General features: G+C 39.8%; 1 protein-coding gene across 8 annotated transcripts in view; it reads left to right on the top strand.

Moving 5' to 3' along the window:
* The first annotated feature begins 53 nt into the window (after positions 1–53).
* The window catches only part of PACSIN2 (protein kinase C and casein kinase substrate in neurons 2), a 53,345-nt gene continuing 34,629 nt past the window's right edge, over positions 54–18,769 (top strand). For 3 of the 8 annotated variants that reach the window (XM_056482629.1, XM_056482627.1, XM_056482621.1), the window contains exon 1: positions 727–867. The gene's annotated coding sequence lies outside the window, so the exon portion shown is untranslated. Of the gene's footprint in view, positions 458–726; positions 868–1,204; positions 1,357–18,769 lie in introns of those variants that run through there. The other 5 variants (XM_056482630.1, XM_056482628.1, XM_056482622.1 and 2 more) reach the window with 3 other exon arrangements.

Genomic DNA, 18,769 nt, shown 5'->3' with positions numbered 1-18,769 from the left:
GGCGAAGGCGAGAGTAACAGATACTGGGTGAGAACCGCGGAGAGCGGTGTAACCAACCGAGCAGTGCCGTGTCAGAGGTGGCTCTGTCCTTGAGCCCGTGCCCGGGGCAGCTGCGAGCCCAGCCCGGCCCGGTCCGGCCCGGATCGGGCGCTCCCGGTGCCGCAGTGCCGGAGGGGTCAGCGCCCGCTCCGCTGCCGGGCGCGGAAAACTCCCCGACACTTCCCGGCATCTGTCAACTCGCTCGCATTTCGCTTCGGGAAACAACATCTGCTTATTCACGGTGTCCCGCAGTGGAAACGGGACACGGACGCGGCGTTACTCCCGCCGCGCCCTGCCACGTTCCGCAGTGCTCGTGTCACCATTTCCTACACTCGGACACCTGGCTGACGCTGCGGCCGGGCGGGCCGGGCAGCCGCTGCCCCCGGGGTGAGCCTGGGGGCGGCCGGAGCCCCTCGGGGTGAGCCGGGTCTAGGTCTAGGTCTAGGTCTAGGTCTAGGTCTAGGTCTGGGTCTAGGTCTGGGTCTGGGTCTGGGTCTGGGTGCGGGGAGCGGCGCCGCGCGCGTGGCTCCGGCATTCCCCGACGGCCGCCCCGGGGAGCGCGCGCCGGCCGCGGGCGCGCGCACCGCCCCTCACCGCCCCCCGACGAGGAAGCGGCGCTGATTGACAGGCTCGGAGAGCCAATGGGCGGCGGCGGAGCGGGAGGTTGCCCGCGCTCCCGGCCAATGGGAGGCGGCTGGGCGGGCGCCAGGGGGCGGCGGCGCCGAGCGGAGCGGAGCGGAGCGCTCGGGTCGGTTCCGCCGCGCTCTCGCCGTCTCGTCACCCTCACCCCCGCCGGGCACGGGCGACGGGCAGGTCCCGGCGCTGCAGGTGAGGGCTGTTCCACGCCCCGGCGCCTTTCCTTCGGGAGAGGCTCGAGCTGGGGGCCGCGTTGGGATCCCCGTCGGAGCCGTTGGGCAATGGCGGGCGGTGGGTCCGGGCGGGGGAGCCGCTGGTGCCGCGCTGGGGTCGGGCCGAGCGGGCCGGGCCGGGCCGGGCCGGGGGGCGCCCCCCGGGGTCCCCGCTGGCTGCGGGCCGCGCACCCCCCGGCGCTGCGGGGCTGCCGCTGCGGCGGGCGCGGGGAAGGTGAAGCTCTCCTTGCACGGCGCCAGGCGGGGAAGGGCAGGGCTGGGGCTTGCGAGGGATGACGACACTGGCTCGGTTCCTGTAGGAGGGGAGAGCTCCCTGCTCGGGGAAGTTTAGTGACCCGCTCCGTGGTGGTGGCGGCTTTGGTTTGGGGAGGAAAAGAAGGTGAGGATGGAGTCCTAAACTTGAGCAGCTGGATTTTTCCTCCCGGCTTTGAAATCCAGGTGATGGCAGGTAACGATGCTGATTTGGTGGGGGGAGGTGTTTCTACGGGGGAGAGTGAGGTTTTACACAGCTCAGGGCCTCCTGAGTACTCGTAATGACCCAGCTCAGTCGAGCTGCTTGGCTTTGCCTTTGCCGCCTTCTATCTTGACTTTCCCTTTTTTGGCTGTGGAAAGAATCTCCTCCTGTCCCAGAGCGAAACGTGTGTGAGAGAGACAGACATCTCTTTATGCACTCTGAGGCTACCTGGATAGGGAAGAGCAGGGTTTGTACAGTGTCTGCCTGGCTCGCTCTGTCTTTCTCAGCTGTCTCTGCTTGGGGTGACTCAGAAGCTGATAGATTCAGCCTTCTGAGCCGTCATCCTTTTGCCTGAGCACTGAAGGAAGCCAGAAAGACGCAAGTGCCATATGTTGTCCTTTGTAAACTGAACAGTTTGAAAACTGAATGCAGTCTTGCAATTTTAAACGCTTGGATTACTTGATTAAAATCATAGCTTAGCCAGGATAGCTTAAAACTAGTACACCACTGCTCACATTTCCTGTACCTGTTTGTGTAAGTTTGATCATTTGACACAGACTGGGGTAAAAAAATGAGCCATGGATGTGCTGAACGCTTTTGTTTCTGTTGTGCTTCACAACCTGCTGCTTAAAAGGCTGCCGCAAGACTGTTCTCTCTTGCTAGTGGGGAGTAGGTGAGGGATTCCCTTCTGCTAACTTGGATTTAATGCCAGCATCTGTTCAGCTCTTCTTTAAAGCCAAAAACCTTTCCCGTGCTTTTAAAAGTTTGAACAATACCAGTGCATTGTTATAAGAGCCATAGTGAAGGCTGCATTATGTAAGCAACTGAGTTTTCATTCTGGTTTTAGTGCAAGAGAAGGATCATTCTCATATGTCTGTGATGAGACCAGCACCACTTCATTGCTTTCTTGGGCAGGGTGGGCACACATGACATTATGGCTTTTATTTCTGCTTAAAGGTGAGCAGTAACTAAGGGAGTTTGCCAGCTGTGTTTCAGATGGTCAAAACTTGTTAATTGCATTCTTTACTCATGTGTGCTCATGTGCTCACTATTATATACTTGCACCTGCCTGAAATTATATTTTGTCAAACTTGCAATTTGAATTCAAAGATAGTAGTTAGAGCCTCCCAATTATGACTGAATCAGCTTAATCAGGAGCACGTATTAGCATAAGCAGCATGTCTGTTGAGCACAGTGTAGCATCATTTTAGAGATCCCTGATCTCTGTACACCACAGCTTCAGTGTGGTGAGCAGGAGAGGTGTGCAGGTGCCCCCTTGCTGTGACTGTTCTGTGCTGAAGTGCTCCAAACTCCCTGTGGAAAGTAGTTTACAAATCTGGATCAATTGTCTCTTTTTTTTTTCTTTATTTATTTATTTTTTTTTCTTTCCCCATGCCTTTGAAATACCATCATAATAAAATGGCTTTTTCATTGCGTTCTAGATAATTGTGATCTATGAATGTTTTTAAACAGTGCCTTCAGAAAATACCTAGGAGATACATCTTTCTAGTGGGTGGATGTCTGCTGTCTTTTCTTGTGACAAGCCACTTGAATATTGGTCTGAAATCAGTGAACTTGTTATTTTTACCAGGTGACACATTTGGATGATTTAGTGTCAGGAATGAGATTTTTGTTCTCATGGTCTGTCTGTGAAGCTTATAGGCACATTTTCCTGCTGTAGAGCTGAGTGAGCTACGTGCTTAAAGATGTCCATATGTCAATTCTGTGCTTCCCTGATTGTGGTTAAAATGAGCCTGAAGGTGACTGTGGGTTAATGGGTAGCTGTAAATGCAGGCCAAGAAAATTCCATGCTTATTGCAGGAATTGGATGAAATTCTTAGCAATACTGCCGGTAAAAAGTTGCCTGTGCTTGTACAAATCTGTGTTGTAATACAAAGTAGCTAAAAGGTAGTTTTCTGTTTCTGAGTTGGTGCCTGGTTTTCTTAGTGCAGCAGTTCCTGGAAAAACTGCATTTTGTTTTACATTAAGCCAGGAGTAGAGTAAATGCAGATTGAAAGTGGTTTTTGGTTTGGCTTGGTTTGTTTGTTTTTTTTTTTTTTTTTTAATATATAGTTTTTAAACATCCATATCAACTAATACATGAGTGCCTTTTTGGTTCTTAGAATCTCTGGTTTTTTAATGTATTTTTATGACTTTCTTGTTACCTGAGACCTGGAATTGAGTGTCTAATGCATGAATTTAGTCTGTGAGATTAACAACTTGCTTGTAACGTGGGGTTTAATTCAAACTTTGTCATAATCCCCAGAACTTCAAGAAATGACATTGTTCTTTCAACTAAACCCAGTTGCTGATTTTTGACTTAATGTAAGGATGAGCTATTCCCAGGAGATGAAAAGGAAGAAGAAGGAACTAAGAGTGATGTAACTGTGCTGAGATAAACCAAGCCAAGTATTGTGATTGAATAGAATGCTGTATTTAATATGAATGTTATGTGGCTGGTTGGCTCACTGGAGTTGAGAAGAATAACCTGAAGTTGACAATATAACAGCTGCTGTGTTCTGAGATTGCTTTACAGTCTCCATAGTCCAATTTGCCACAAGGCTTGAATGTTGGTCCTTTATGTGTTATCCTTTAAGGTGCCTTGCTTAGGGGAGGGGAATAATCCAAATTTCTCTAATGGTGTTGGTCTAGAATCTGCCTTGATGAATGCTCCATGGTGTGTGAGGGACTCTACTTGAGCCACTGCTGCACTTGCTTAGAGTCCTGTGGCTCTTGGTGGACAGGATGTGTCAATATTTGAGGAGGTTCCCAGCCCTAATTGGTAAATAGGGGTAGAACTAACATGGCTGTTGTAACACTGCACAGTTATGAGCTCCAAGGCGAAAATAAAATGTCTCTCAGGCTTTAAGTAAGGTGGTTTGGTTCAGATTTTTAGATCATGCAAATATTTAAAGGCTGTTCTGGCTTACACAAGGTGTTGTAAATATTTTGATAGTGTTGGAAACGTGTATCTCAAACTACTTGGCTTTGCCCCAGTGCATATTTTTAACCCTTTTTTGCTTGTGTAGGACTCTGCTTTAAGAACTAATTTCAAGGCATCTATGGACCAAACATTTTAAACAACCTTCTTTGCCTTTTATCACATACCCTAGAGCATTAAATGACAAACTGGACTAGAATATAAACAGCAGAAATGGTGAGAATGAGAAGTCTGTATGATATTATTAAATCTTTCTTTGACAAAATTTTACTGAAAGCAGAAAGGCTGGGTTTTATGTCATCTTTTGATATAAACTTGTAAATGTATCATAGTATATGCCCTGAAAATGGGCACCACTCAGACTTAAGTGACACTGTGAATGTGAAAGTGTGTTCTAAGTATCTTCTTATGCCTCTTGTGATTAATGTATCACGGAATCCTGCTGTACTTGCAAGCTCTTAGCTTTTGATATAAAGTAATGTGTAATTTGCTACTAATAAAACTGGCTGACCTTGGTGTTACTGGACTGTTCCTCCTGAAGTCCTTGTTGCAGAAGTGTGATATTCTTTCTGTCTTATTTTATTGTGTCTTTGTGCATGGCTAGCACAAACAGGGCTCATAAATCTGACTTGCATGTATGATTGTACATTAATCTCTCCCACATACCAGGTATTGCTGATGATTGTAGCAACAAAACGTGTATGTTGGCGGGGCCCTGAAAGGCCTGGCAGAGTTTTTGTGCTTGGCCTCTCACAGAGTTTTGGGTTACAAAACCAGCTAGCACAGAACTTCTTAGCTGGGATGGTAATACTAGCTGAATATCGAAATGAGGGTTTTTTAAAATTTTTTTTTTTAATTCTCCATAGCAGATGCTCAGCCATACCTGATTAACTTTAAAATAGTATGACAGGGAATATAATGAGCTGAGTTTCTTCCTAATTTCTGACTTAATAGGTTAAATAAAAGGTGCAGGGTAAATGTGCCCTTTTTAAAAGGGGCAATGTGAAGTACAGATTTCAATAAATAATCTGCAGTGAGTCATAGGACAAACGGGCCATGGTTTTGGTTTGACTTACACCTCTCATCCTCTCCCTTTATTGAGGCTTTCTTGGCAATTTGACAGATACCTACCTCCCTGCTGAGTGAACAATGCTGCTTTCTTTTTAGGAGAAATGATAAATGGATAATAAACAGCTACAGATCTGTTAAATGAACTCTCTGTATTTAATGGAACCACAAGTATGCAACATCAGCTTGTAGGTATGCTTACTTTAGAGTCCTTGAATAATATTCTTAAAAACATTTTTTCCAAAGTCTTCAGGTTCTCTTTGTCCCTTAATAGTTAAAAGCTTCAAAACTAATTTTTCAGTTACCTGAAATAATCTAAGCACTCAAAGTAATCTGATATCTGGTCAACATATAATTGTGTTTAACTTGTTGGGGCTGCTGAGCAGCTTGCTTTAAGGTCTAGAGGGAATTCATTTGAAGGAAATGATTCCTAAGTTCTTGCTGTGTTAAGTGAGGTTACAGTTCCATTCCAAAATGTGAACACGCTTTTATATAGGTGAAACTGGGTAACCATTCCCTTTACACAACTTTTCTTTAGTTTCTGTGTTAGAGAGCTTTATATAAAGAATGCTGTCAGTCTATTGTCATTCAGACACAGACAGAAATAGATTGAGTGGTTAGCTTTTCTCTTTCGGGCAATTAAATTCTTAGAAACTGTCACACCCACGCCTGGGAGTATTGCCTTCTCACTGATTATTAGGGCTCTGAGACTTGAGGTTTTTGTCATTTTTGAAAGCTGGTGCAACTGAAAGTAGTAACAACCAGCACATATGGATAAAGTATCATCAACCAATAACTTTTGATTGATAGTGCCACTTCCCAAAGCACACTTCCATGCTGTCTTAAGCAAACAGAGTTCTAAATGGAAAGTTAAGTGAAAAAAAGTTTTATTCTCTTACTGTGTCATTGCTGGCCTGTGGTGAGATGACCATAGTTGGATGACCAAGCAAGTCTTATCACTCTGCTCAGCTGGATGGGGCAGAGGAACTACAACAAAGACTCTCAAGTGTAGGTAAGGACAGAGATCACACCCCAGTTTTGATCATGGGCAAAACGTACTCAATTCAGGGAAATTAATTTAATTTATTGCAAATCAAGTCAGACTAGGATAGTGAAAAATAAACCCAAATTTTCAAACATCTTCAACCAACCCTTCCCTTTTCACAGGCTCAACTTCACTCCTGATTTTTCTGCCTGCGTGGCACAGGGGGACAAGGAACGGGGGTTGCAATCAGTTCTTCACACATTTATCTCAGCTGCTCTTTGCTCCTCATGCTCTTTCTCTGCTCCAGAGTCTTTCCTCCCACAGGAGACAGCTCTCCACAAACTTCTCCAACATGAGTCCTCCTCTCAGGCTGCAGTTCCTCACAAACTGCTCTGGTGTGGGTCCTTTCCAGGGGGTCTGTCCTTCAGGAACAGCTTGCTCCAGTGTGGATCCCCCACAGGGTCACAGGTCCTGCCAGGAGCCTGCACCAGCCTGGGCTTCCCATGGTGGGGTCACAGTCTCCCTTGGGTTTTCATGGCTCCACTGTGGGGTCTTCCATGGGCTACAAATTTGGCTGTATCCTCAGGAGCATGTGTTGGAGGTGGCTTTAATGAATAGGCAGTTTTGGTATGTGGATCATGATTAGTATTCTATAGACATTTTAAGATATTATCATTTGATTATACAGATTTTAATTGCTGCTGCTCTTAAAATATGTAATTAGGTTGATTATCCAGTTGCTAACAGTATGCAGAAGAAATGCAAAAGAATGTTTAATAGATTTTAATCCAGGAAATAACCATTTGTAATCATCTGATCTTTTCTGAAAAAAGACCACGCATATGATTTGTGTGAATATATCCCTGTTGCAATTTGATACATCCACAAAAAAAATTTCCCATTTAGATAAAATGGATGTAGAGTGTACCACAACCCTGTTAGGTACCCAGTTAGCTAATTAGTCCTGCTGCCTCTAACAGGATAATCTCTCTGATGTATAGTCAGATAATACATACTTCTAGCTGCCTACCTAACTTTATTTATACCTACAATTCACTGAGCATAGTCATCTGAGTGTTCTGCTCCATTTCAGAATTCCTCAAACTTGATGCTTAAAATATTAGTTCATATTTATGAGATAGGGAAATTAAACTTCATCTTGGTACACTCCAATGTGAATGGCAAATTGGGATTTTTAGGTGTGCTCATTTCAGCAAACAGTCCAGATAGTTATATCAGCACTGATTTTGGTCTTATTTTATATTTCCTCAGGCTTTTTTTGAACTTGTCTGGGCAGTAGATCAGTCATTATTCCTGATCTCTCCGCAGATCACCAGTAATAATGGTAAATAGCTTAGCAGTAGCTTGGTGAACACATCCAGCTTTGTAGTATTTCTTGACTGTTTTTTTCAGTGCTTAAAATAAATGTAACATCAGACTGAGCTTGTATTATTCTGTATCTTGATCAGAGTACCTTGTGAAAGCAAGTTCAGTACTGTGTTGAAATGTAGATCCTCAGCAGTCACCATCACTCAGGATGGTGTCCTCATATAAAGAAAATGATGCTAAGAATTTGGTCATATAGTATCCTTCTTTTTACTATGTAATAGTAATACTAAAAAATAGTAATTATCAACTGGATGTGCTCAGATAGAATCTCACTTGCTATGTTTTAATTGACTTGTCCTGTTGCTGGCCAGAACATGTTAATTTGTGCAGTAGGCAGGAGGGGCATGGCCAGGACTTAGAGATTATTCTGTACCACCTCAGCTAATTTTCCAGGGATGGGGGATAGGGGTCCCCTCAGGAGCATGAAGGAGGGAGTGCCTGGCCATGGCCAGGGTGTTTCTTTCTAGCCTGCTAGAGAATCCCAAATGATATTTTAAAATTAATGAACAAAAGCTGGTTTGGGGTCCTAAGTCCTTTTAATTTCTAATTTGAAGGCTGATAATCATATCACACAAATAAGATTATTTGTCAGCATTCATCTTCTACCTTTGTTACTACATTAGAGTGATAGCATTGTTTCAAAGGTTGTTAAAAGTAAAGATAATAAAGGAGCTCTAAATATATTTAAAGTCTACCAATACAACTATTTCTGTGTTCATTCTGCTAACTTCACAATGTGCTGTTTGAGTTAGGACACTGTCACCTATAAATCCCATACGAATTTTGAAGCTGGAAAGATGTGACATGAACATCCATGGATGGGACCAAAGCCCCCCCAGTAATGTGGCAGCTTTTGCAGAGGGAGCTGTGTTTGCTGTGTTGTTTAGTGTGCATTAGTGGTGTCTGGTAGACACCACTTAGTGCTCGTGTGGTGCAGAATCTCTGTGCAGTGTTAAGTGTTCTTTAAAGTTGCTGATATTTCAAATGATTAATGAGTATTATTGCAGAAGTGTCACCACTCCTCTTGAGCAGTCCTCTCTCCCTACATAACCACATACAAACTCTTGAGCTGTGTGACATATGCAGTGACATTTCAGTGTTATTAAATGATTTATGTTCCCAAGGGCACTAACATAATCTCTTGCTTGTATGCCTACTGCTTACACATAAGCAATAAAAAAATCTTTTTGCCTTTCTTTCAGGATGCCAGCCTTTTTCTGAAGGGTATCTTGTGTGTGGTCTGTGTACTTGCCTATTCTTTGTGTTAGCATAAGCTCTTGTAGCTTGTTAAACTGGCTCCAAAGTTTGTTGATGCTTCTACTCCCAGTGATAAGTTACTTCAAAGCCAGTGATAGTCTTTGTTGTGACTAAAACAGGAAATCAGGGTTTTTCTGTGGTGCTCAGCCATTTATTCTTGCTGTGTCCTCCATGGAGATTGTTTATCTGGCTATGCTGTGTCTAGGGTCAATTATCTGGTCCAGCAAGAAACTTTTTATTTCTGCAGAGTCATTTTCAGCTGGATGAAGCTTAGCACCTGACTTCCCAAACAGAATCGATGGCAGAGGGATGGGTCAGGAGGGATGACTGGGGATGTGGCACAAACAATACCAATCACTGTCAGTGGAATGAATTTGTGCCATAACAGTGATCAGGCTCCCTGTTGAGCTAAGGAGTGCAGTGGATAATGTCTGTAAAGTGAATGTTGAATGCAAACAAGTCTCTGCATAAGTGCTTTTATAATCAGATGCATGCCAAAGATGGTCAGGTGTAATAAAGGAAGGGAAATTGAATGGATATAAATGCCACATTGCTGTTTGCCCTGGCAGCTGAAGCTGTGCTACCTGAGCTGCTGAAATAAAACCAAGAAAGATGTGACACTTCTTCACCCAGACTCTACCCTTACACTGTCTTTAGTTAAGGGAATTGTAGATATATTTGAACTTGTTTCTTGATTTTTACCAATTTTAAGTGTGTGGGAGAATAGAAATTAAGTATAAAATTATATTAAATTTATAAATTTAAAGGTAAACTTATGGGTGTTTTCTTGAGTTTTTTTTTGCTTAAAATATTTCGGAGTGGGAGTACCAGAAGACAATTGAAATACCTTTTGAGGTTAAACAAGTACCAAGTAGAAAGGAGCCAGAAGTCTTTGCCTTTTTACTTTTAGAGTATTCATTTGTAAATAATGTAGGTGTTTCTAAGGTTTAATGCTGATATTTTATTCTTATGTAATGAAATACATTTTTTATAGAAGTAAAAGTGAATGCTAAGTAATTGTTTTGAAACTCCTTGCAGATGATTTAGATTAATCTGTTAGCACATGTTAAACCAAGTATCAAAGAAGTAGCTTTGAATTTCAATTCAATATTTAATTCCCAAAATAGATGCAAATTTTTGGAAAGAATCAAGTGTGTTTTTAGTATCTTCTTTCCTTTTTTCTTTTTCTTTCTCCTGGAGTAAACTCTAGGTGTGCAAAAACCCCATGCTATTGCTATATTGCTATACTTTCCTAGACTTGTGTTTGTGTTTTTGGGTGTTAATTTTTTGTGCTTTTTGGTTTTGTGAGGGTTTTTTTGTTCTTTGTTTGGGTTTGTTTGGTTTTTGTTGGTTTTTTTGTTTTTTTGGTTTTTTGTTTTTTTTTTTTTGGTTTTGTGGTTTCATTGTTGTTTGTTGGTTGGTTTGGTTTGGGTTTTTTTTAGAATTATTGGAATTTGAGAAGTAGATTTAGTTGAATTCCTGTTTTGTTTTGTGATACTGTCTAATCTGCTTTCTTGGCTATTCTGAGTGAACTACTATTCTACCAGATTTATTTTTCTTTAGGCAGGTGCTTAGATTGGCAGCAGAGAACACCTTAGAATAATATTGCAGAACACTTTGTGATTTTCTTTGTTTAATTGTTGTCTGCACTGGGAAAGGTGCCTGGGATATCATGAATGTCTTGTCTGTTCTTTGAGCTAAGACCCAATTTATTATTTATGTTCATACACACAAATTGGAGGAGGTTAAAGGACAATCCACATGGTTTAAAGCAATCTGTATGTGAACCTTCAGTTGTATTTTAAATGAGATTTGATCTTAACATTGGTTTGAATTTGGCTTAGAAATTCTTTGTCCAAAGCAATGTATGAGCAGCTGGTTCTGCTTTGGCTTGTTGCATCCCTATATCAGAGAGCAACATGTGGGTTTAGTCTGTGTCAAATTACTGTATTTCAGCTCTTGGTTTAGCATAGGCTATTCCATAGTTTGTGGTAGAATATAAGTCCTGTGGTATGTGGTGTCATGAGTAAAATCTGTGCTGTGCAATGTTAATCATTGTCAGGTCAGTCCCAAACAGTTCTGTTACTGATAAACACAAATTAGTGAAACAAGTATCATACAGGACTCTGAATTTATTTTGTGCTGTGCAAGATAACCTATAGTTTCTATGCTTTAGACTTTGATTAGTCTGATAAAATGTGATGATCTTTCTCTTTCTACAGAGGCCCACTTAGCTGGGGTTTTTTACTAACCCTGTACAGAAACTAAAACTGTGATTGGAGATCTCCCCTTTATCCCTCCTCCCCTTTCTTGCAAAAGAGGCTGGATAGGCAGCACCTTTGTTTCTACTTGTTGTTAGGCATTGCAGAAACACTTCGTGTAATTAAGGAAAAGCAGTGCTAAATTTAGCATGTAATTAATGTGTTGCTGAACAAGATTACTAGTTTTACAGTAATAATTCTGGAATTTTTTATGTTGCTGCAAAGGTATCTTATTGCACAGCAGGAAAGACATGAACAGGTTTCAAAGTTTTCAAGTATATCTAAAGGTATTTAATTTGGTTTATGTGTTTTACTTTTTGCACTTGCAGTATTTATTTCCCATAGGGAGTATTTCTTACATACAGATAAAATACTATATTTTCTGAGTGAATATTGCTATCCCAGTATAATATCTTTTGATATGATTTGTCTGAGTTGTGAATGATTTAGTATTAGTATTTCAGTTAGTATTTCAGTTTTGAAGTTTATAGTGTGTTTGGGTTTGTTTTTTTTTTAATTTTCAGGGTTGCATCTAATTTATCTAGCATACTCACTGAAATACAGTTTATTAGGTAGGAAAAATACTATAAAAATCTATTGTACAAATTGGCTTTTTAAAACTGAAGATTTTATAAACATGCTTCGCAAAATATGTTTTGAATTTGCCAAGGAAAAAATGTATCACATGAATCCTTCCATTTTTTTATCACACTGAATAATTAGAGAACAAAGTTATGTAATCTCATTTCAGGAAAAAAAAAAGCTTTTATGAAAATCTTGTGAAACACTCTTTGTAATGCAATAACAATTAACTTGTGCAGTGTTCAACCCTGCAAATGGGGAGAAATAAGCAATGTAGAACCTACAGCTCTTGTTAAATTGCTTTGTCAACTGTTGTTGCAATCCTCCAGGAATCTCTGTATTGCTTCCCAGAATGAATTAAATTTGAGCTACTTTCTCTAGTTATGCAGCTGAAGCAGCTCATGAGAATTATTGGAATGTGCAAAGAATAGCATATTGCACCTAGGCTTTGACATTAGAATTTATGTAGCTGTGGATACTGAAAGGGTTGCTGGAAGACCAACTACCTAAACTTAAAAGGACATTTATATCTTGTTTCCAATTGTTTTTTTGTCTTAAGGGAGAAGAAAAAAATCATCTCAGGTGAAAGACAAGTGCAAGTAGGGATTTGGCATATATATGTCAAATATGTAAAATGAAAATGCATCAGCTTGGAGTTTTGTCTAAAGCTAGGCTGCTGAAACTTAAATATTAAAGCAATAAGTTAGGTATTTGAAAATCCATTTAACAATTCGTTATTTGATTTCTTCTGATTTTGTCTATAATTTAGAACTTGATACAGAATTATTGATTATTGGATGTATATTGCCTCCAAATTCTGAAGTCATTGAATATATTCTGGAATATTATTGTTGAAATGCCCTAACTAGAGGACTGTGAAATTTGAATTTCGAGGTTTTCAAAATTTGGATAAGTTTTCAGTGCCTTTATCTTATAGGCAAAGGTGCTGCCTTTGTATGCCCTTGGTTACATTGGATCCCTTGAGCCAGAAGTTTCTCCCATAGCTAAAAGAACCCTTTCTGTATCATTGTGTCCTGATTACTTTGTGTCAGTGACATTAGGAAGAACTTTTTTCAACCTGTGTTGGTGCTGTTATTCCATTCACCATTCCAGACACAAGAAAATGGGCAGTGGTGATGTATTTTGATTGTCAATTGGATCCATGGGGGAGTTAGTAAAAGCAATTTTAAGGCTATTTTGCTAGAACTTAGTCACACCTGCAAGTCAGCACTAAACCTGTTCAAATGGCCTTCTTCATTACTGCACTATTTTTAGGTTTGAAAAGGCTATCTTTAGAAACTTCTTTATTTGGTGAACATTGTAGGGATATAGTTCACATATTCTCGAACAAACATCCAGGGAGAACTCTGAAAAAACCTCAGGACTCTTCTGATGTTGCATAACAGTTATGCAGCAGTTCTAAATTGTTCCAGTTGGTACCAGGCTTCAGAGTGAAGACCAGCAGAAGATTTGTGTGGCAGCTACCATGTCTTGTTTTAGAAAAAGTTCTTAAAGCTGAATGGCAGGTGGATGTTAGTTCTAACAAAATGTTGGCTAGGCTGGCTTGGTGTTAAAATTCTTATTAATTTAAAATTCTTCGATTTGTGTATCAATAAGAATAGGCACACAAATATTTCTGAAAGAATAGCTGCCTTCCTTTGAAAGGAGTTTTAGGTGTCAGTGGTCGAAATGCAAGTCTGAAATAGTTTGGGTTTAGAGCTTTATCTCATGCCAGTGGATGTTACTATAAAAATACATTCATATGATAATGAAGAGATAGTTATACCAGGAAGTACCATGGCCAGGACAGACTAATTGAGTATGTGTGTACCAAATGAGCTTAATTACTTTAGTATCTGCAATTTATGTGATACAAAATGGACCATGGTGAAAAATCTGTCATTACATGAATTAGTGAATAATAGTGAAAAATCTGTCATTACATGAATTAAGCATAGTGTGAACTTTTTGTGTTGTACCAATACTGTGAAATTTTTCTTCATATATTAGAATTTATAGTTAAAGGATTAGTGAATGGCTTTGGCTGCAAGGTTCAAGCGTGTAGCCTTGCACTCCAGCATAAGGAAAAAAGAAAAATGGACTACAGTTGTGTGTGTGCAGAAGGTAAAGAAGCAAGTGAAATGTAACTGGCCATGAGAATGGCACTCTAGCTTTTGACTTCCAGAAGTGAAGTGATGTCTTGTGAATTGGTAGATAATTGATTGTAGAGTCCTCCCCATTGAACACTTTGAAGCTGTGACTGGACAGGGTACTGAATAATCTCAGCAAGACTCCCTTTCCCAAGAAAGAGGAGATTGGAGAGGTCAGGCTGTTGCACGGTTCTGTGATCATTATAACTTGACAAATACTCAGCTGAAGTATTTCTTCTGGGATCTGATTACTGTAGCAAAGTGTGGCTGTTGAACACTCTTTGAAGAGATATTAAGTAGTCTAGTCTCATCTGTTCCCAGGACTTGTTTTCAGGATCTTGTGACCCTCACCATAATCCTCATCTTTTCCCAATTTAATCAGTCATCGTGTCAACTTCCCAATTAAAATCTGGCACTAAAAAATGCAAACAGATCTAACATTTATCTTCTGTGGAGCTGAAAAGTAATGGATTTTTTCCTGATGAAAACAAAGTCTGCTAGACTGTCCTCTGTCACAGTTAACTAGATCATCAATTGTTAGACTCAAATGAGCAGGATTTTCAATGCTCAAGTGTCACTGGTTCATGACAGGATCAATAGACATTAGCCTTCCTTGCTTTGAAATTGGCATTTTCAGCTGGAATTATGGCTACAGGCTTTTTAAGATAGTGTGACAAATATAAAGTAGGTAATCAAGTGTTTTCTCTTCCCATGAAATATACTGGATATTCAAATTCTTTGCAGCTCTTATAAGGGGAAAAGGTAGGCAATTTGTTGGAAGGTTCCAAGGCTTGGATATTTCATTTTCAGTTTCATAAATCACAAGGTAGAAAATACATGTATATTGTGTAATGAATCAAGGTTATTAAGCTCTTAAATACTCTATATAGCATATTCTTTACTAATGATATTTTTAGATGTAAAAAATAGCTGTTTTTTAAGTGTATTATCTTTTTTTATAATTTTGGATGACTGATGCATCAACTAGATATTTTGCCTCTTAAGCTTTAGGAGTAAGGACAAAACAACTTTAGAGCAGCTGTGGTCTGAGACATGATTGTGTGAAGGTTCCTTGTGACCCTGAATCTTCAGCTGTTGAGCTGCCTTTATTAGGAGCAAGTGTGAATGAGCTCGTGGCTGGAGTTACTGCAGGGATTCTCTTTGTGGGTTAGAGAAACTTCTCACCTTCTCCAGAAAGCTTGAAATGACCAAAGAGCTACCATGGGTACTGTTTGTTACTAGAGGTAGCATTAGCTTTGTGGGTTTAGGAGATTTTCTAGAGGTGGGCCTATTTTTTCTCATAATGTTTATATTAAGGCTTTAAGCCTTCAGAACCAGAAGTGAGAAATGTCTGTACTTAAGTTTCACAGGTGTTCTCAGCTGAAATGCTCTTGGCTTGAACTGTGATGCTAAAGGGTGTGATTATGAAAAGTATCATGTGTTGCTTGTAAAATATTATAAATAGTATCTTTCTATATGCAATTTCTGTCATGTTTTCTTCATTGTCTAATGTTTTTTTCTGTAGTATTTCAAAATCTTATATATCTATTTTATTTTATCTATTCTATTCTTTATTCTATTCTATACCATATGATAAAGATAGTTCAATATGAAATTTATTATTCATTGAGTAAGCACATCATTTGGTTTCCTTATTCTTGGGGAATTAGAAATCTTGGAAGGTATTTCTTTATAACTGAAGCTTTCATCTTGCAGCTGTTTCAGCTGTTGAACCATTTAATCCTTTTTTTTTTTTTTTATTCCTTTGCTGCTCAGCCTCTTAACTGACGAGCCATATGGAGATACGGCTTTACAATGGCAGTCATATGTAGACAGGTGATTCATTTCAGTAACCACAAACTATTGTAGAGCACTGGCTGAGGTATTATTGTGAGCAGGGACACAGAGCCCTGCCTGCAGTCATGGTGCACTTCTGTGTTCATTATCACCCTGCCCTGGCCTTGGACAGGACTGTGGGGATATCCCAGCTGTCAGCTCAAACAGACCTTGGGAGACAAATGTGGGATGGAATCTAGACAGACATTCAAGCTGAACTCAGAAGCACGAGATCACTTGCTAGGTAGTAAAATCCCATGGATGTGGGCCCTGGTAGTGGCTTTTATAAGATGGCTGAAAATCTCAACGTGTTAAACACAGCTCTAGGCTAATACTCTAGTTTATATATGGGTATATATATTTGTATGCATATAGACCATTATATATATGGTTTAGGCATAAGGTCCATGTTAGAAATCCAGGTCAGCCTGTTCCTTTTGAGCGTGTGCAAGTTGGATGTTGTAATTCCAGAATCATTTTATTCCATGATACTAACTTTGTCATATTGAGATTGCTTCGTGTTATTATGCATCATGCAAAAATACCAACTGAATTCTATTTTCACTTAAAATATGATGTTGCATTTGAATATAATGGCTCCAGACTTTCTGGAGTCTTAACATTAAGCATTAGAATGATTTGCAGTAAAATAAATAGCTTAAAGAAATCTGATCACTGTATTCTGCAGCTATTTGTGCCTGTTTTCTCAGCTGTTGTGACTATCATACTGCTATTTTGTGACTGTAGGGGTTACTGATATATGAGTTAAATTCAAAAACAAAAAAGATGTGTTATTGTACCTTTAATATGATTGAGAATCCTTGTGTAACCATTTAAAATGCTGATGTTAGCAGCCTATATGACAAGAAAGGCAGTTGTGTAATTCCTGTTTTTTATTAAGACTTAGTTTCAATACCATGATCAACTTTGGTTTTACTTGATATTAGTTTTGCGTGCTTGGATTTTCAACAGCAGGGATTTTTAGACTCTGCCTTGAGACAGCACTAAATTGAACTTGCTTGGGGTTATCTACCTTTCTTTTTTCTGTCTCCTGATTGTTCCCCATATGCAGGTTGCATGCTGCTGTTTCAGTGCTCCAGAGTCAGTGATGGCACAGCTTTATTAACTGCAAAAACACAGTGGTGATGGGGAGTGCAAGAGCTGTCAGCTCATGGGGCCTCTTGTCCCACTTTCCTTGAACTTCAGTCCAATTTAGGTTGCAGAGTAGATGGCTGACCTACTTGTACTTTGGTCAAGCATTAATTTAAAATGGCATAAAAAGCTTTCCTTTTCCTAAAAAGCAGCAGCAGGGTAGAAAAGACTACTCTTTGTGAGGTTAGTTGGGCAAATTTAAGCATTTATTTTGCATTATTATGTTCAGGGATTCTACATTTGAGTGATTTGTGTGTTTGAGAGCTGTATAAGGTCACATAACATGTATTCAGATCACTAAAAATCATGGGGAAGACTGGCTGCTCTGCTGTGCTTTCTTTTCTAAACCCTTAATAAGATTAGTGAAACCTTTGTGAACCAAAGAAAAACTTTCACCTTCTCTCTTGCCTAACCTGGGTCTCATGTGCCTCTTTTAGAGCAGCACCTTGTTTTGCACACTGAAAACTCTTGACTTTTCAGTTGCAGTAGGATTAAAGTTGGTGTAAGTGTACCCTATGTGTTTAAAAAAAAACCCCAAACAAACCAAAACCAACAACCCCTCCCCACATACACTTCCATCTTTGCTTGTCAAATTACATGTACAGGGAAGGCCATAAAATATGATCTCTAATCCTGATATTTTTAATACTTCCAGGTAGCTTAGACCAATGGTAAGGAGCCAGTTCATTATATTTATTGCCAAAAAAAAAAAAATTACATGTTTTACATGTTTTTAGGGAATGTTTAATTCTACTAAGTAACCTATACAACATAAGTTGCTGACTAAGTTGTAAATAGAGGTCTTCTGACCTTGTTGCAGTAATTACCATTTCAGGACCAGAAAATTTAATTTCCTAGGAACACGAAAAGTCCTGGCTAAAGTTTACCTCAGATTCACTGAGCTGAAAATCTGTTTAAATGGAATTCAAGCATTTCTTTTTTCAGTGACCATCTAAATGAAGCTAAGTATCAAGTAACCTTCTCTCCAACTTTAACACAAGAAAGCGATTTAAATTCTCCTAATAGTTCTTTAGAAGCTGCATTCAGTTTGCTTTAAAATCTGAATTAATCTTATTTAATCTTAAATATGAAATACAGTCACATGCTCTTCTGTACTGTTACAGTATAGCATTGATTTTGAAACACTTGAACAGATCTTTTATTGTTCCTAAATGGATAATTACTTATTTAACTTACTGTGAAGAAGGGTAGTTGAAGTTAAATGTGTCTGTGGTTGTTTTCTTTCTGCATTTATGAATTGTATTCTGCAGAGGTCTGTACATTCTGTATCAGTTCCAGAAATGAAACTGATGAAATGGTACATAATCTGATGACTATCACTGCTAAAAATGTTGCTTTTAAGTTGTAAGGCTGTCTTCCTTAGCAGTTTTTACATTGATAGTGTTTTCTCCAAGTACTGAGCTACCCTTTAATGTATTTTGAGAGTTGAGGAATGTTGCATGATGATTTGACCTGCTTTTTGTCAGCAGGGCTATAGCAGTGAGGGGGTAATGCCTGCAGAAAGAATTGGTAATTATGGAAACTACTGTTTAAAGCCTTTTCACAGCTTTGATCTAAGCCAGCAATTATGGAAGTGGTCATTTAATTGCTGCTTTAGGGTACAAGTCCTGGGATACAGTTCTTTGCTAGCAGAAAGCTCTACTAGCACATAATTTCTGGTGTTACAGACTACTTGTGTTGAGGATCTGGCCTAAAAAATTGCTGTGTTTGCTTACTAGAGAACAATCTCTTTATCCATGGTAAGGAAATCATCACTTCTCCTTTC

This window comes from Oenanthe melanoleuca, chromosome 1A (assembly GCF_029582105.1).
Source record: "Oenanthe melanoleuca isolate GR-GAL-2019-014 chromosome 1A, OMel1.0, whole genome shotgun sequence".
In the NCBI taxonomy this organism is placed as follows: domain Eukaryota; kingdom Metazoa; phylum Chordata; class Aves; order Passeriformes; family Muscicapidae; genus Oenanthe; species Oenanthe melanoleuca.
The sequence above is the reverse complement of the archived record's forward strand: the minus strand, read 5'-3'. Positions and strand labels throughout refer to the sequence as shown.